This window comes from Scyliorhinus torazame, chromosome 10, assembly GCF_047496885.1.
Source record: "Scyliorhinus torazame isolate Kashiwa2021f chromosome 10, sScyTor2.1, whole genome shotgun sequence".
NCBI lineage: Eukaryota > Metazoa > Chordata > Chondrichthyes > Carcharhiniformes > Scyliorhinidae > Scyliorhinus > Scyliorhinus torazame.
Window position 1 is genome coordinate 130,017,701 of NC_092716.1, and position 19,811 is coordinate 130,037,511.

At 51.6% G+C, this 19,811-nt stretch overlaps 1 protein-coding gene across 1 annotated transcript in view; it reads left to right on the forward strand.

Annotated features, from left to right (window-relative positions):
- Positions 1-19,811, forward strand: part of LOC140430925 (prostatic acid phosphatase-like) — a 188,279-nt gene that overhangs the window by 54,424 nt on the left and 114,044 nt on the right. The gene's annotated exons all lie outside the window — the stretch shown is intronic.

Genomic DNA, 19,811 nt, shown 5'->3' on the forward strand with positions numbered 1-19,811 from the left:
TGCATGTGTTGTTTATTTATAAAACAAAAATGTATATTTACGGTGTACATTTCTTAGTGGATGGTGCAAAAGTGAAAAATGAAACCATCTTGAAGTTGATGGTTTATTGTTTTTTCTTGGGGGGAGGTGTCATGTGAGAGTACCTTTAAGACATGGATGTTTAAGCAATGTGCCTTTAAGAAAACCGTGATGTCAGAGAGTGGGTGGGGCTGAGGTCAGGTCAGCCATTTTGCAGTTTAATTTTGCAGGTTTTTAGTTTCAGTTTAAAAAGCAGTGTGGTGTGTTTCCAGAGAGCTGCAAGTTTTGAAAAGAGCTGGTGTTGCTGTGATGTCTGCCATAAAAAACCATCTCTGGATCATTTGGGTGATTTAAAGTAAATGATGTGATTTTGTTTAAAGGTGTTAAGTCTTTTGGAAGTTTGAAGGAACATTTTAAGGAATTATTTACTGTTGCAATATTTTCTGCGTTATCTTTGAAGTAAGGGGTGTTAAGAGATCCAATGTTTATTGAAGATGTTAAGTTGAGTTCATGAGATAAACAGTGTTTTGTGTTTAAAAACCCATGTGTCCATAATTGTAATCGCACACCTAGGGAAAAGCCGTGTGCTCGGAAAAGCAACAAATACATTAAAGGGAAAGGTTGGTTGAACTCCATGATACATTTTGGGGTTCTGAAAACGCCTCGCCCATAACAAGTGTAATACTACACCCCCTCTGAATGTTACAGCCTGAATTCTCCCTCTGTGTACCCAAACAGGCACCGGAGTGTGGCGACGAAAGGATTTTCACAGTAACTTCATTGCTGTGTTAATGTAAGCCTACTTGTGACAATAAAGATTATTAAGTGTATAATACTGCACTCCCTCCGACTGAGCATAGCAGCCCAGTGTAATATTACGCTTCTCTGAGCATTATTCTCCCCCTGCGTGAACATTACAGCCCAGTAAAGTACTACACCCACTCCACCCCCGACTGGGCAGTACAGCCCAATTTAATAGTAATCTTCCCTCCTTCCTTGACTGATATCCTGAGCAGCATTAACTGAACGGCTGAAACCCTGACTGTCCTCCCTTCCCTGGTCTAAAAATCTCTGGCCTCTCAATTGCTCTATTTGCTCTGGAGAGTTAACGCACTCCTATCTAAGACCTACTGCCTATCTCCACTTTGGGTGTCATGTGTGCACGCTGGGTGCCGTTTGTGCGTGTGTACTAGCCACCTATTCGCATTCTGTGTGATGTGTGTACTCACTGGCTGATGTGTGTACTCACTGTCAATTCCCACTGCTGAGGCGCTGGGTGACATACTTGCACCCTTGGGCGATGTGTGTACTCACTGGGAAATGTTTTTTAAAATTCATTTACAGGATGTGGTCGTTGGCCAGCATTTATTGCCCATCCCTAGTTGCCCTTCAGAAGATGGTGGTGAACCTTCTGGTACCGTTGTAGTACCAGAGCTGCAGGTACACCCACAGTGCTGTTAGAGAGGGAGTTCCAGGATTTTGCCCCAGCGACAGTGAAGGAAAGGCAATATATTTCCAAGTCAGGATGGTGAGTGACTTAGGGTGCAACCTTCAGGTGGTGGGGTTCCCAGGTATCTGCTGCTCTTGTCCTTCTAGATGGTAGTGGCTGTGGGTTTGGAAGGTGTTGTCTAAGAAACCTTGGTGAGTTACTGCAGTGCATCTTGTCGATGGTACACACGGCTACTATTCGTCGGTGGTGGAGGGTTTGAATGTTTGTGGAAGGCAGAGCTGGATGGTGACTAGCTTCTTGAGTGTTATTGGAGCTACACTCAACCAGGTAAGAAGAGAGTATTCCATTACACTCCTGACTTGGACCTTGTAGATGGTGCTCAGGTTTTGAGGGATCAGGAGGTGAGTTACTCGCCGTAGGATTCCATAGTATTTATATGGCTAGTCCAGTTTAAGTTTCGGATCAATGGTAACCCCCAGGATGATGATAGTGGGGGATTCAGTTATGATTCGATCCTCTCTTGTAGGAGATGGTCATTGCCTGGCACGTGTGTGGCATGAATGCAACTTGCCACTTGTCAGTCCAAGCCTGGATACTGTCCAGGTCTTGCCTGCATTTGGACATTATCTGAGGAGTCGCGAATGGAGCTCAACATTGTGCAGTCATCCACTTCTAACCTTATGATGGAAGGCAGGTCATTGATGAAGCATCTGTAAACGGTTGGGCCTGGGACACTACCCTGAGGAACTCCTGCAGTGATGTCCTGGAACTGAGATGATTGATCTTCAACCACCGTAACCATCTTCCTTTGTGCCAGGCATGACTCCAACCAGCGGAGAGTTTTCCCTTTGATTCCCGTTGACTCCAGTTTAGCTAGGGCTCATTGAGGCCATACTCGGTCAAATACTGCCCTGATGTCAAGGGCAGTCATTCTCACCTCACCTCTCGTGAGCATTCAGCTCATCCACGTTTGAACCAAGGCTGTAATGAGGCCAGGAGCTGAGTAAACCCAACTGAGCGTTTGTGAGCAGGTTATTGCTAAGTAAGTGCCGCTTGATAGCACTGTTGATGGCTCCTTCCATCACTTTGCTGATGATGGTGAGTAGACTGACAGGGCGGTAATTGGCTGGGTTGGATTTGTCCAACCCAGCACTGGGTCGATGCCAGTGTTGTAATTGTACTGGAACAGCTTAGCTAGGGACGTGGCAAGTTCTGGAGCACATGTCTTTAGTACTATTGCAGGAATATTGCCAGGGCCCATAGCCTTTGCAGTATCCAGTGCTTTCACCCGTTTCTTTTTTTAAAAATTTAGAGTACCCAATTCATTTTTTCCAATTAAGGGCAGTTTAGCGTGGCCAATCCATCTAACCCGCACATCTTTGGCATGTGGGGGCGAAACCCACGCAAACACTGGGAGAATGTGCAAACTCCACAAGGACAGTGCCCCAGAGCCGGGATCGAACCTGGGACCTCGGCGCCATGAGGCAGCAATGCTAACCACTGCGCTACCATGCTGTCCCCTTTCAGCCGTTTCTTGATATCACGTGAAGTGAATAGCATTGGCTAAAGACTGACATCTGTGATGCTGGGGACTGCCGGAGGAGACCGAGATGAATCAGAGGTACTTCTAGCTGAAGATGCCTCAGCCTTGTCTTTGTGCTGGGCTCCTCCATCAGTGAGGGTGGGATATTTGTAGAGCCTCCTCCTCCAGTGAGTTTAATTGTCCACCACCATACATGGCTGGATGTGGAGGACTGCAGAGCTTAGATCTAATGTGTTCGTTGTGGAATCGCTTAGCTCTGTCTATTACTGGCTGCTTATGCTGTTTGGCACACAAGTAGCCCTGCGTTGAGGCTTCACCATGTTGACACCTCATTTTTCAGTATGCCTGATGTTGCTCCTGGCATGCTCTCCTGCTCTCTTCATTGAACCATGGTTGATCCTTGGATTGGTGCTAATGGTAGCGTGGGGGATATGCCGGGCCATGAGATGCAGATTGTGGTTGAGTACAATTCTGCTGCTGCTGATGGCCCACAGCGCCTCATGGATGCCCAGTCATGAGTTGCTAGATCTGTTTGAAGTCTAGCCCATTTAGCACAGTGGTAGTGGCGCACAACACAATAGAGGGTATGGAATCCTAGAATTTACAGTGCAGAAGGAGGCCATTCGGCCCATAAAGTGTGCATCGGCCCTTGGAAAGAGCACCCTACTCAAGCCCACGTCTCCACCCTATCCCTGTAACCCAGTAATCCCACTTAACCCCACGTATCTTCAATGTGAAGACGGGACTTTGTCTCCACAAGAACTGTGTCGTGGCCACTTCAGTTCAAAGGTGTATGGGTTGGGTGAATTGGTCATGCTAAGTTGCCCGTAGTGTCCAAAGGTTAGGTGGGGTTACAGGGATAGGGTGAGGAGTGGGCCGAGTTAGGGTGCTCTTTCAGATGGTCGGTGTAGACCCAATGGGCTGAATGGCCTCCTTCTATACTGTAGGGATTCTATGTTTATGCCGATAATTTCATGGACCGACGCCTCTGCAGCAGGAAGATTGATGAAGATGAGGTCAAGTATGTTTTTCCCTTTTGGTTCCCGCAGCACCTGCTTCAGTCCCAATCCAGCAGCTATGTCCTTTAGGACCTGGCCAGCTGGGTCTGTGGTGGTATTGAGAGTTTTGCTGAAGGTAGCTTGATGGGAAATAGAATGTCAAATCAAGATAGAATAGAGCTTGATGGGAAATGGAATGTCAAATAGAGCTTTGTGTAAACTGGAATGTCAAAGCTTTGTAACTGTGTACGTGACTTTCGAGATTAATCTCTTCTGCTTTTGCACTAGACAGTCTGCAATAACAGGACGCAGTTTTGGGAATGAGTTCCTCATTTAAAGATAATTATAACTTGGCCGGTACGTGGTAATCAGCAAGAAGGTTCCTTGCCTGTGATTGAGCTGGTGTCATGAGACATTATAGGGTCCAGAGTCGATATTGAGAACTCCCAGGACAACTCCCTCCCGACTGTATACAGTCCAGTAGAGGTCCTTCGGTCCATAGAGTCTGTACCAACACGTGAAAATCGCATGACCTATCTACCTAATCCCATTTGCCAGCACGTGGCCCATAGCCTTTAATGTTATGGCGTGCCAAGTGAAATGAAATGAAATGAAAATCATTTATTGTCACAAGTAGGCTTCAAATGAAGTTACTGTGAAAAGCCCCTAGTCGCCACATTCCGGCGCCTGTTCGGGGAGGCTGGTACGGGAATTGAGCCGTGCTGCTGGCCTGCCTTGGTCTGTTTTAAAAGCCAGCGATTTAGCCCAGTGTGCTAAACCTGCTCATCCAGGTACTTTTTAAAGGATGTGAGGCATCCCGCCTTTACCACCCACCCAGGCAGTGCATTCCACACCGTCACCACCCTCTGGGTAAAGATTTTCTTCAAATCTTCCATTACCGTCCTGCCCCTGACCTTGTGTTCCCTTGTGACTGACCCTTTGCGCAAGTCAAGGAGACACAGCTGGAGTGAGACACATCCAGAGTGGTAATTTGGAACTTGTAATTTGGTGCAGTGAGGCAATTTGGTGCAGAGTGAGAGAAGGTGCTTTTTCCCTACTGTTTTGTTCTCTCTCTTTCTTCTGGCCTGTAACTTTTAATCTTCAGGGAGAGAACCAGAGAGCATCTGAGACCCCGGAAGGAAAGTAAGTGATTTTTTATTCATTTTTAATTTTATTACCTTTTCAAATTGTGTGTGTGGGGTGGGTGGGTGGGTGGGGGGGGGGGGGACCGAAGTGACATCACAGTAAAGCTGTGACCTGATTGGCTGGTTGGGAATCTACTACACTAAATTAAAAAAATTAAGCATTGTTAAACTAATTAAACATAATTACTTATTACTTAATTATAATTTAGAGGGGTATCTAAGCCAGAGATCGGATAGTACTGAATTTAGCTTTCACATTTATAGTAGAAATCTAGTGCTAGGAAACATATAGTTAACAGTAACTTAAAAAAAAAACTTTTAAATTGAATTTACTAATTAATTGACGTAATGTCAATTAGAGGGGTGCAGTGCTCTGATTGTGAGATGTGGCAGGTCCCGCGGGAGGCTTCCAGCGTCCCGGATGGCTTCATCTGCAGAAAGTGCACCCAACTGGAGCTCCTCACAGACCGCATGGTTTGGTTGGAGCAGCAGTTGGATGCATTTAGGAGCATGTAGGTGGCGGAAAGCGTCATAGATAGCAGTTATATAAATGTGGTCACGCCCAAGATGCAGGCAGAGAAATGGGTGACCACCAGAAAGGTCAGGCAGTCAGTGCAGGAATCCCCTGTGGGTGTCCCCCTCTCGAACAGATATACCCCTTTGGATACTGTCGGGGGGGATAGCCTATCCAAGGAAAACAGCAGCAGCCAGAGCAGTGGCATCACGGCTGGCTCTGATGTTCAGAAGGGAGGGTCAAAGCGCAGAAGAGCAATACTCTATAGTCAGGGGCACAGACAGGCGCTTCTGTGGACGTGAAAGAGACTCCAGGATGGTATGTTGCCTCCCTGGTGCCAGGGTCCATGATGTCTCTGAATGGGTCGTGGGCATCCTGAAGGGGGAGGGCAAACAGGCAGAGGTCGTTGTACATATTGGTACTAATGACATAGGCAGGAAGGGGCATGAGGTCCTGCAGCAGGAGTTCAAGGAGCTAGGCAGAAAGTTAAAAGACAGGACCTCTAGGGTTGTAATCTCGGGATTACTCCCTGTGCCACGTGCCAGTGAGGCTAGAAATAGGAAAATAGAACATCTAAACACGTGGCTAAACAGCTGGTGTAGGAGGGAGGGTTTCTGTTATCTGGACCACTGGGAGCTCTTCCGGGGCAGGTGTGACCTGTATAAGAAGGACGGGTTGCATCTAAACTGGAGAGGCATAAATATCCTGGCCGCGAGGTTTGCTCGTGTCACACGGGAGGGTTTAAACTAGTATGGCAGGGGGGTGGGTACCGGAGCAATAGGTCAGAAGGTGAAAGCATTGAGGGAGAACTAGGGAATAGGGCCAGTATGGCTCTGAGGCAGAGCAGACCGTGAGAGGTTGCTGAACACAGCGGGACTGGTGGCCTGAAGTGCATAGAGTATTGAAAGTCAGAGAGATCTATTTAATTTTTTGAAAATTTTTATTAAACTTTTCACAAAATATCAACAACAAAATGTAAAAGGAACCCAGTAGAATTAAGTGCAAAACCAAACAAAACAATCCTCCCCCTCCCCCCTATACATAAATAATAAATTAAAATAGAACCCCCCCCCCCCCCCCCCCAATTCACCCTGCCAAGGGTATCTGCCCACGTCCCCTCCTTGAACTCCTCCCTCAACTCCTCCTCCCACTTACCTTTCAGCTCCTCCACCGAGGCCTCCTCCTCCTCCTGCATCACCTGGTATGTTGCCGAGATCTTCCCCTCTCCAACCCACCCCCCCGAGATGACCCTGTCCTGTACCGTGCATGGCAGCAGCAGCGGGAATTCCACCACTTGCCCCCCGGCAAACGCCCTTACCTGCCGATACCTAAAGGTGTTCCCCGGGGCCGTACTTCTCCTCCAGCTCACCCAGGCTCGCAAACTTCCCAAACACAAACAGGTCCCCCAACCTTCTTATCCCTGCCCTGTGCCACCCCGAAAACCTTCCATCTATTTTCCCTAGGACAAACCGGTGGTTCCCCCGTATCAGGGTCCACACCAAGGCCCCCACTTCTGCCCCTCTGCCGCCTCCATTGCCCTCAGATTTTGAGGGTAGCCGCCACCACTGGGCTCGTGGTATACCTCATTGGAGGGAGCGGCAGCGCGTCGTTGCCAGCGCCTCCAGACTCGTACCCTCACAGGACGCCGCCTCCAGCCTCTTCCATGCAGCCCCTTCCCCCTCCATCACCCATTTGTGCACCATCGCCGCATTGGCGGCCCAGTAGTACCCACCGAGGTTGGGAAGCGCCAGCCCCCCCCCCATCCCTACTCCGCTCCAGGAACACCCTTCTCATCCTCGCAGTACCTCGCGCCCACATAAACCCCATTATGCTCCTGTTGACCCGCCTAAAGAAGGCCTTCGGGATAAGAATGGGGAGGCACTGGAACAGGAACAAAAACCTTGGGAGCACCGTCATCTTGACAGACTGCACCCTACCCGCCAGGGACAGCGGCAACGCGTCCCAGCTCTTAAACCCCTCCTCCATTTGTTCCACCAGCCTCGTGAAATTAAGGGCCCCCCAGCTCCTGGCCACCTGGACCCCCAAATACCTGAAGCTCCTCTCCTCCCTTATTGGGAGCTCGCCAATCCCCCTCTCCTGGTCCCCTGGGTGAACCACAAACAACTCGCTCTTCCCCATGTTGAGCTTGCACCCTGAGAAATCCCCGAACTCCTTGAGGATTCTCATTACCTCCGGCATTCCCCCCACCGGGTCCACCACATATAGCAGCAGGTTGTCTGCATAGAGCGACACCCTGTGCTCCACCCCACCCCGCTCCAGCCCCCTCCAGTTCCTCGACTCCCTCAGTGCCATAGCCAGGGGTTCAATTGCCAGTGCGAAGAGCAGGGGGGACAGGGGACACCCCTGCCTCGTCCCTCGATGCAACCGAAAGTACTCAGACCTCCTCTTGTCCGTGGCCACACTTGCCATAGGGACCTCGTACAACAGCCTAACCCACGTGACGAACCCCTCCCAAACCCGAACCTCTTCAGCACCTCCAACAAGTACCCCCACTCTACCCTATCGAAGGCCTTCTCAGCGTCCATCGGCACCACTATCTCTGCCTCCCTCGCCGGCATCCTAATAACGTTCAGGAGCCTCCGCACATTCGCGTTCAACTTCACGAACCCCATCTGGTCTTCGTGGACAACCTGCTCCCTATCCCTTTGGCCAGCTCCTCCAGCCCAATTGAGGCCCTAATCCCGCCACCAGTCCCTCCTCCACCTTCGGTAACCTCAATTGGTCCAGAAAGCGGCCCATCCCTCCCTCATCCAGTGGGGGCTCAGACCGATACAGTTCCTCATAAAAGTCCCTGATGACCCCATTGATGCCAACCCCACTCCGCACCACTCTCCCGCCCCTATCCTTAACTCCCCCGATCTCCCTAGCTGCGTCCCGCTTCCGAAGCTGATGCGGCAGCATCTGGCTTGCCTTTTCCCCATATTCATAAACCGCCCCCTGGGCCTTTCTCCACTGCGCCTCCGCCTTCCTGGCGGTCAACAGGTCGAATTCGGCCTGGAGGCTGCGCCTCTCCCTCAATAGTCCCTCCTCCGGCACCTCCGCGTACCTCCTGTCTACCCTCACCATCTCCCCCACCAGCCTCTCCCTCTCCCTTTGCTCTCTCCTCTCCTTGTGGGCCTTAATGGAGATCGTCTCTCCCCTAACCACCGCCTTCAGCGCCTCCCAGACCATCCCCACTCGGACCTCCCCGTTATCATTGGCCTCCAGGTATCTCTCTATGCTTCCTCAGACCCACTCGCTCACCTCCTCGTCCGCCAACAGCCCCACCTCCAAGCGCCACAACGGGCGCTGGTCCCTCTCCTGCCCCAGCTCTAGGTCTACCCAATGCGGGGCATGATCCGAAATGGCTATTGCCGAGTACTCGGTATCCTCTACTCTCGCTATCAGCACCCTGCTCATAACAAAAAAGTCGATCCTGGAATAGGCCTTATGAACGTGCAAGAAGAATGAAATTCCCAAGCCCCCGGCCTTGCAAATCTCCAAGGGTCCACCCCTCCCATCTGGTCCATAAAACCCCTCAGCACTTTAGCCGCCGCCGGCCTCCTACCCGTCCTAGACCTGGAGCGGTCCAGTGCTGGATCCAACACCGTGTTAAAGTTTCCACCCCCCGTCCCCCCACCCCCCCATTATCAGGTCCCCCACTTCCAAGTCCGGGATCCAACCCAACATGTGCCGCATAAAACCCGCATTGTCCCAGCTCGGGGCGTACCACCCTCTTTCCTTTCAGCTTACCACTTACCATTACGTACCTGCCGCCATTGTCTGTCACAATGCTTGACGTCTCGAACGACACCCTCTTTCCCACCAAGATCGCCACCACCCCCGATTTATGGCATCCAGCCCCGAATGAAACACCTGACCTACCCACCCCTTCCTCAATCTTACCTAGTCTGCCACCTTCAGGTGTGTCTCCTGGAGCATGACCACATCCGCCTTCAGCCCCTTCAAGTGTGCGAACATCCGGGCCCGCTTAACCGGCCCGTTCAGTCCCCTTACGTTCCAGGTTATCAGCCGGATCAGGGGGCAACCCGCCCCCCCCTCCCCTGCCGACTAGCCATAACCCCTCCTCGGCCAGCCACGCGCCCGCACCCCATGCCCGGCCCGTTCCCCACGGCGGCAGACCCCCGTCCCAACCCCCTCTACTCGCTCCAGCTCCCCCTTGACCATACCAGCAGCAACCAGGTTGCCCCCCCGCGCCCGCCACCGCTTACCCTCCCTCCAGCTAGGACCTCTCCTAGCTGCTTTGCTCCCCCCATTGCACTCCCGCAAGTCAGCTGACTCCTGTTGACCCCGGCCACTCCCGCCTCTCCTTCGACTCCTCCCATTGTGAGACATCCCCTCCCCCTCCATTACCCACCAGCAGGATCTCCGCCTCCCCCTTCCATCCCAAGCGCGTGGAAAAAACCCGCGCTTCCCCGCCCCGGGCCCGCCCCCTCCAGTCTTCAGCGTGGGAAAAAGCCCGTGCTTTCCACCTGCCCGGCCTCGCCTCCTCTGGAACAGCTCCTTTTACAGGCCCAGTGCCCTCACCCCCGACTCTGGCCTCCGCCTCCCCCTGCGGGGCCCCATCCCCCCTACCGGCCATCCACCCCCTACTCCGTTTACTTGCCCCCCTCCAAGAGCCCACCCGACAGACCCAACCAAAACCGTGCCCAACCCACCCTAACCACCCACACCGGACCAAAAAGAAACAAGAACAAAGAACCCCCCCTCAAAATGTAACACAGCAACCACAATCCCCAACCATCCCCACGCCCGACCCCCCCATCCTGACCCTCGGTTTGTGTCCAGCATCTTGGCCTGAACAAAGGCCCACACCTCCTCCTGGGGATCAAAATAATGGTGCCGGTCCTTGTAGGTGACCCACAGTCGTGCCGGCTGCAGCATGCCAAACTTCACCCCCTTCCTGTGCAGCACCGCTTTCGCCCGGTTGTACCCGGCCCTCTTCTTCGCCACCTCCGCGCTCCAGTCCTGATATATTCGAACCTCCGCGTTCTCCCACCTGCTGCTCCTCTCTTTCTTGGCCCAGCTGAGTACGCACTCCCGATCAGCGAACCGATGAAACCGCACCAGCACCGCCCACGGCGGCTAGTTAGCCTTGGGCCGCCTCGCCAGCACTCTATGGGCCCCTTCCAGCTCCAGGGGCCCCTGGAAGGACCCCGCTCCCATCAGCGAGTTTAACATGGTGACCACATAGACCCCCACGTCCGACCCCTCCAGCCCCTCCGGGAGGCCCAGGATCCACAGATTCTTCCGCCTCGACCGGTTCTCCATCTCCTAGAACCGTTCCTGCCATTTCTTGTGGAGCGCCTTGTACGCCTCCACCATTACCGCTCGGCCCAAGATCTCGTCCTCGTTGTCGGAGATCTTTTGTCGGACCTCGCAGATTGCCACCCCCTGGGCCGCCTGGGTCTCCAGCAGCTTATCAATGGAAGCCTTCATCAGCTCCAGCAGGTCCGCTTTGAGCTCCCTGAAGCAGCGCTGGATAACCTCCTGCTGCTCCTGCGCCCAATGCATCCACGCTGCCTGGTCCCCGCCCACCACCATCTTGCTCTTCTTCCCTCGCACTTTCTTTGGGTTCACCACCACTTTCTTAGTCGCCCCGCTCCTGGTCCAAGCCATACACTCTCGGGGAAATGTTGCAGTTTTCTTCCCACACCGGGAAATGTTGAAAAAATGCCGTTGGGGGCCCAGAAAAGAGCCCAAAAGTCCGTTCCAAGTGGGAGCTGCCGAACGTGTGACTTAGCTCTGCATAGCCGCAACCGGAAGTCGAAAGTCAGAGAGGTCTAGGTGTACAGATCCACAGGTCACTGAATGGGGCAACACAGGTGGAGATGGTAGTCAAGAAGGCATACGGCATGCTTGCCTTCATTGGCCGGGGCATTGAGTATAAGAATTGGCAAGTCATGTTGCAGCTGTATAGAACCTTAGTTAGGCCACACTTGGAGTATAGTGTTCAATTCTGGTCGCCACACTACCAGAAGGATGTGGAGGCTTTAGAGAGGGTGCAGAAGAGATTTATCAGGATGTTGCCTGGTATGGAGGGCATTAGCTATGAGGAGCAGTTGAATAAACTCGGTTTGTTCTCACTGGAACGATGGAGGTTGAGGGGCCACCTGATAGAGGTCTACAAAATTATGAGGGGCATAGACAGAGTGGATAGTCAGAGGCTTTTTCCCAGGGTAGAGGGGTCAATTACTAGGGGGCATAGGTTTAAGGTGAGAGGGGCAAGGTTTAGAGGAGATGTACGAGGCAAGCTTTTTTTACACAGAGGGTAGTGGGTGCCTGGAACTCGCTGCCAGAGGAGGTGGTGGAAGCAGGGACGATAGTGACATTTAAGGGGCATCTTGACAAATACATGAATAGGATGGGAATAGAGGGATGCGGACCCAGGAAGTGTAGAAGATTGTAGTTTAGTTGAGCAGCATGGTTGGCACGGGCTTGGAGGGCCAAAGGGCCTGTTCCTGTGCTGTACTTTTCTTTGTTCTTTGTTCTTCGTTTGTTAGAAAGAGTGCAGAAAAGATTTACTGGGATGCTACCGGGACTTGATGGTTTGAATTATCAGCAGAGGCTGGATAAACTGGGAATTTTTCCCCTGGAGCGTAGGAGGCTTGGGGTGAACTTATAGAGGTCTATAAAATAACAAGGGGCACAGATAAGGTAGATAGTCAACATCCTTTCCCAACGGTAGAGGAGTCTAAAACAAGAGGGTATAGGTTTGAGGGGAAAGATACAAAAGGGTCCAGAGGGGCACTTTTTTCATACAGAGGGTGGTGAGTGTCTGGAATGAGCTAGAGGCTGGTACAATTTTGTCTTTTAATTCTCAAAAGTGCATAATGAATAACGCCCATGAATTGTAGAACCCCTCCATCCTTCCTCTCAGTTCAAATTTGACCTTTCAAGCATCAAGAATTCCAGCAGGTCCCCCCGCCACGCCAGGGCACAGGGTGGAGAGGCTGCTCGCCATCCTAACAGGATCTGTCTTTGGGCGATCAACGAGGCGAAGATAACAACATCTACCTCCGCGCCCGTTTCAAACCCCGGCTAATCCGCCACTCCCAATATGGCCTCCCGAGGGCCCGGGTCCAGTTTCACGTGCACCACTTTATGGATTACCCAAAACACCTCCTTCCAGTAATCCTCCAGCTTTGGACAGGACCAAAATATATGAACGTGGTTTGCGGAGCCCCCCTACCCCCGCAACGTTCACACACATCTTCTACCCCCTCAAAGAGCCGGCTCATCCTCGCCCTTGTAAGGTGCGCTCTATTTCCCACCTCCAGCTGTATCAGTTCCAACCTCGCACACGAGCTGGGGGCGTTCACCCTCCGGAGCACCTCACACCAGAACCCCTCCTCCTTACCCTCTCTCAACTCTTCCTCCCACTTTGTCTTAATCCCTTCCAGCGGTGCCTTCTCCTTCTCCAGTCCCCATGGTGTCAGCACCTCCTCCAGCAATATGGAAGCCGGCTCTACTGGGAAGCTCTATGTCTCCTTTCTGACAAAGTCTCAAACCTGCATGTATCTAAATATTTCCCCCTGCTCCAGCCCATACTTCACTCCAGCTCCTTCAATCCCGCAAAACAACCCCAAGAAACAAATCTTTTAGTGTCCTAATTGCTTTCTCCTCCCATCTCTGAAAATGTTCATCCCACTTCCCTGGCTCAAATCTATGGTTCCCTCGAATCAGCATTTCCCTTGACCCTGCCCCCATTCCGAAGTGCTGTCGAAACTACCTCCAAATTCTCAACGAAGCTATTACCACCGGACTCCCTGAGTATCTCCCCGGGGCCATCGGGAGCGGCGCTGTTGCGAGCGCCTTCAATCCCGACCCCCTACCCGAACTCTCCTCCATTCTGACCCATTGTGAGTCAATCCCTCTGACGCAGCTCCGTAGCTTCGCCACATTCGCCGCCCAATAATAATAAATCAGGTTTGGAAGACCCAAACCCCCCTGCCTTCCTCTCTGTAGTAGCTCCTTTTTAATTCTGGCCACCTTCCCTCCCCAAATGAACGAGGTAATCATTCCTTCAATCTCTCTAAAAAATGCCTTTGGCAGGAAAATCGGCAGGCATTGAAAAATACACGGGAATCGCGGCAGCACATTCATTTTAACCGCCTGTACCCGACCCACTAGTGACAGAGGGAGACTATCCCACCTTGCCAGATCAGCTCTCACCCTCCCACTAAACGAGAAATGTTGTACGTACGGAGCCGCCCCCCCCCCCCCCCAAATCTCGAGCAACCTGCACCCCAGGTATCTAAGTGAGTCCCTGTCCTATGGAATGGCAGCACCCCCCCCCCCCCCTCCCCACACCACCACCACACCTGCCCCCACCCCTGGCGGAGACACCACAAAATATTCACTCTTGTCTAGATTTAATTTGTACCCCGAGAAAGACCCAAACACCCGATGCAGCACCAGTATTTCCCCCTATTGACACACTTGGTTCTGACACGCGTAATAACAAGTCATCGGCATATAAGGATACCCTACGCTCTATGCTCCCCGCACTATCCCTTTCCATACTCCCGAACTTCTTAATGCGATGGCCAATGGCTCAATCATGAGTGCAAACAGCAGGGAGGATATAGGACATCTCTGCCTAGTCCCACGGTGGAGAGGAAGGTATTCTGAGCCGATGTTATTTGTACGGACAATGGCCCTCTGCCCCTTATACAGTAGCTCTACCCAGTCCACAAATCTCGGCCCAATTCCAAACCGCTCTAGAACTGCCATCAAGTACCCCCATTCTACCCGGTCAAATGCTTTCTCGCCGTCCAATGCCACAACCGCCTCTGTTTCCTTCCCCTCCGCCAGTACCATAACCACGTTCAATACCCTCGTAATGTTCGAAAAGAGCTGCCTCCCTCTCACAAACCCAGTCTGATCTTCATCTATCACCTTCGGAAGGCACTCCTCTGGCCTACCTGCCAGTACCTTGGCCAATATCTTTGCGTCCACGTTTAAAAGTGATGTGGGCCTATACAACCCACACTCCGTTGGATCCTTATCTTTCTTAAGTAACAGGGAAATCAATGCCTGCCCTGAGGTTTGTGGCAACACCCCCTTCCCTATCGCCTCTTCAAATATCCCCATCATCAGGGGTGCCAGCTTATCCTTGAATTTTTTATAATATTCCACCTGAAACCCATCCGGCCCTGCCACCTTCCCTGACTGCATCCTCCCAATCGCATCCTTTATCTCCTGCTCCACTATCGCCCCCTCTAATGTAGCCCTGCCCCCCCTCCCCTAACCTCGGGTACTCCAGCCCATCTAGAAATTCCTGCATCTCCCCGCTTCCCCCAGGTGGCTCTGACCTGTACAACCTCTCATAGAATTCATTAAGGACCTTGTTAATCTGATCTGGAGCTACCACCAACTTCCCTGCCCTATCCCGCACCTGGACAATTTCCCTTGCCGCAGCCTCCCTATGGAGCTGACCCGCCAACATACCGTCTTCTCTCCATGCTCGTAAACTGCCCCCCTTGTTCGCCTCAATTGGCGTGCCGCCTTCCTATCAGATAGTCGGTCAAAGCGCGCCTGAAGTTCCTTCCTCTTTTCCAACTGCGCTGGGTCCCTATCTTCTGCATACCTCCTGTCTACCTCCAGCATCTCTTCTATTACCCTCTGACGTTCCAACCTCTCCTAGCCTAGCCTTGAACGAGATCACCTCACCCCTCACCACCGCCTCCCAGACAACCGCCTTCGACACCTCACCTGTGCAGTTAAAACCTACATATTCCTCGATTACTTTTTCAATTTTGTCACAGAACCCTCGGTCCCCCAACAGTCCCACATCTAACTTCCACCCTGGTCTCTGTACGATCCCCTTCCCCAGTACCAAATCAACCCAAAGCGGAGCAGGATCTGATATTGCAATTGCCGAATACTCCGACCCTTTAACCCCAGCCAGCAGCGCCTACCCCACCATGAAAAAGTCAATCCGCGAGTACACCTTATGGCCCACTGAAAAAATGAGTATTCCCAAGCCCTTTAGCTCAGCCAGCACCTTCGTTCCCCCCCCCCCCCCCCCCCCCCCCCCCCCTGATGGGGCCAGCGAGCGCGGCCGTGACCTGTCCAATTTTGGGTCCTGCACCAAGTTCCAGCCCCCTCCCACTATCAATTTGTGTGTGCCTAAGTCGGGGGTGGCCCCACACACCTTCATGAATCCCACATCGTCCCAATTGGGACCATATACACTTACTAGCGCCACTAGCCTCCCCTCCAGCCATACCGTCGCAACCATACCAGCCTCCCCCGAACAGGCGGCGGAATGTGGTGACTAGAGGCTTCCATCAAATCCAGAATGAAACACCTGACTAACCCAGGCCTTTTTAAGTCTCATCTGGTCCTTCACCCTCAAGTGAGTCTCCTGCAGCATTGCTACATCGGCTTTCAAACTTTTAAGATGCACAAGCACCCTTGACCTCTTGACTGGGCCCCCCAACCCCCTCAATTTCTACATGACTATCCTAACTGGGGTACTCTCACCCTCCCCTTCTTATTCACCATCATCACACCACCAGGCCCTGCCCCATGAGCCTGACCCGTCCCTACCCATTATTAACATCGAAACCCCCCTCCCAGAATCCCCCCTGCACTTCCCCTTGAAAAAATCTCACCCAGTATCGATCCCCCCCCACCCACCCCCCCCTCATTTGCTCGCCTCATGCCCATCGAAACCTGCTAACCAGGCTCCAATGTCCGCAACCCTCCTCTCACCTCACCTCCGCCCCCCCGCCAAGGCATACCGTTCCCTCCCACCTAGTCCCAGAAGAAAATGAAAAACAATCTAACCCAAACAATTCAATAAAATAACAATTAACTGTTGCAACAAAAAGAAAGGAGCAAAAATGCCAAACTTAAACTCTACAACAATATGAAGTCAAGTCAGTTACAATACAGGTCAGTGAAAAGAAAGTTATAACATTTATACATTTTCCAGCTCCCCAATCACAGTCCATGATCTCTCTTCCAGCTCCACTCCTCACTTCTGTCCCAAGCCTTCTGCCTTCATGAACGCCTCAAGCCGCCTCCACCTTTTCGAAATCAAAATCTTTGCCGTTGTACGTCACCCTCAGCTTTGCCGGGTATACCATACCAAATCTCAGTCCCTTGTTGGACAGTGCCGCCTTCACTTGGCTGAACACTGCTCGTCTCTTCACCAACTCTATCGTCAAGCCCTGGTAAATTTGAACTCTAGCACCATCCCACTGCACCTCCCGCTTCTGCTTCGCCCAGTTTAACACCTCCTCCTTCATGTGGTATTTATGGAAGCAGATCATTACTGGACTCGGAGGCTCATTTACTTTGGGTTTCGACCTTAACAACCGATGAGCTTGGTCCAGTTCATACCGGGAGGGATCTTCACCCTCCCCCATCTCCGCCAGCCTCTTAGCAAAGTATTCAGTTGGCCTTGGGCCCTCTGCCCCTTCAGGCAAGCCCACAATTCTCCGATTTTGCCACCTCGAGAGGTTCTCCAAGTCCTCTGAGACCTCTGTTGACCTCCACCACCCTCTGCTGTTCGTCCCCCATCGAGGTGAGCTGGTCGCTGTGCTGCGACATGACCTCCTCCACTTCCTTCATCTTTTCACCTTGTTCTCTCACCTCGGCCGATGTGTTTGCCACAGCTACCCTCACCGGGGCGATTGCCTCCTCCACCAGTGATCTCAGTGCGACCGCCATCTCCTTCCTCAACGCCTCCATTTGCCTCACAAACTGCTTCTCCAGCTCCACAGCCATCACCTCAGTTATCGTTTCCTCAGTAAGCCGTGCGGCCCCAACATGTGGTCCGGCATCCGCCATCTTGCCAGCGCTTTTACTGGTCCTCTCCTTTGGCGGCGAACCCGTGTTTCCTCCCTTCTTTCCAGCTGTTTTTGGCACCCCTTAACCACTTAGTATTTTTCTCCTTCTTTCTTCAATCTCAAGATAAATAAATAATAAAATAAATTAAAAAAATTAAAAATTAAATAATTTTTAAAAAAATAAAAAATTAAAAAATCGTTTTCTTTAAAATACAAAAAAAATTCAAAAATCAAAGTTCAAAACATCTCCTCCTGGGACCGGACACCAAACATGCCAAACATTCATTTTCAGCGGGGGGGGGGCCACCCGGTGTGCGCTGCTCACCCTTTACATCTGTGCCGGATTCAGGCCTCGCCTCAGGCCACGCTCCTCCCCCACCGCTTGCTTCGGGCTCGATGCCCCTGCTCCTCTGGTCATGGGGTTCCTCACCGGCTCCAAACCGGCCCAACCCGGCGCCTATCCCTCAGGCCCCAATGGCCGATGAAATCGCGATCGGCAAAACCATGGAGAAACTCTCAGAAAACGCCGAAATGCCGCCGAGCGGCGGGAGCCTCTCTGCAGCGTGACCGCTCCGCTCGCACGCGCCACCAGAAGCTCGGGGTGCCCCTGTTTAAAAGCTCAACAGAACATAAAGGAATTACGCAAGGTTTAACCATGGGGCTCATTCCAGGAGAGGGATCTGGGCGAACCGGTCCACAGATCACTGAAAATGGCAACGCAGATGGAGAAGGTGGTCAAGAGGCATATCGCGTGCTTGCCTTTATTATTTGAGGCATTAAGTATAAAAATTGGCAAGTGATGCTGCAGTTGTACAGAACCTTAGTCAGGTCACACTTGGAATATTGTGTACAATTCTGGTTGCCACACTACCAGAGGGATGTGGAGGCTTTGGAGAGGGTGCGGAAGAGGCTTACCAGGATGTTGCCTGGTCTGGACGGTATTAGCTATGTGGAGAGGTTGGATGAACTCACATTGTTTGCTCTGGAACGATGGAGGTTGAGGGGTGACTTTTAGAAGGATTTAAACTAATGTGGCAGGAGGGGGGGAATCTGAGCAATAGGTCAGAAGGTGAAATAACTGAGGGGAGACTAGAGAATAGGGCCAGTAAGACTCAGACGAAGAGCAGGCAGGGAGATGTTGTTGAACACAGCAGGACTGGTGGTCTGAAGTGCATTTGTTTCAATGCGAGGAGTATAGCAGGTAAGGCAGATGAACTTACAGTTTAGATTATTATCGCTTCACAGCTTTTTGGCTAAGGTGAGTGTGAGGTCAGGTGTAATGCCTGGGTTTGGTATGTTTCTCTTGTGGGGACCATGAATTGGATTCAATTTGAATTGTTTTTTGGAGCAGGCAAGGAGTTGGATTAGGGGTTTGCCCCTGTCCACACTCTGAGCTTTGGCTTTGTAACTCTGATAAAGGAATGAAAAAAAAAGAGCTTAGTAATCTGCTTGGAACAATGATGTTGTTGCCATTTCAGAAACTTGGTGGAGGGAGGAACAAAATTGGCAACTAAATGTTCCAGGATTTAGATGTTTCAGGTGGGATAGAGGGAGATGGAAATAGTGTGAAGAGTTGCATACTGGTTAAGGAGAATACCACAGCTGTACTGGGGGAGGACATATCAAAGGGCTCATGCAGTGAGGCAATATGGGTAGAGCTCAGGGATAGGAAGGGTGCAGTCACATTGTTGGGGTTTATTACAGGCCTCCCAACAGCCAGCGGGAGATAGAGGAACAGATATGTAGGCAGATTTTGGAAAGGCGTAAAAGCAACAAGGTGGTTGTGGTGGGTGATTTTAACTTCCCCTGTATTGACTGGGACTCACTTAGTGCTAGGGGCTTGCGTGGGGCAGGGTTTGTAAGGAGCATCTAGGAGGACTTCTTTGAAACAATATGTAAATAGTCCAACTACGGAAGGGGTCGTACTGGATCTGGTATTGGGGAATGAGCGCGGACAAGCGGTCGAAGTTTCAGTACGAGAGCATTTTGGGAACAGTGACCATAATTCAGTAAGTTTTAAGGTACTGATGGATAAAGATAAGAGTAATCCTCAGGTGAAGTTGCTAAATTGGGGGAATGCTAATTATAACAACATTAGGTAGAAACTGAAGAATCTAGATTGGGGGCGGATGTTTGAGGGTAAATCAACATCTGATATGTGGGAGGCTTTCAAATGTCAGTTGATAGGAATTCAGGACCGGCATGTTCCTGTGAGGAAGAAGAATAAGTATGGCAACTTTCGGGAACCTTGCGTAATGAGGGATCTTGTGAGTCAAGTCAAAAAGAAAAAGGAAGCATTTGTAAAGGCTAGAAGGTGG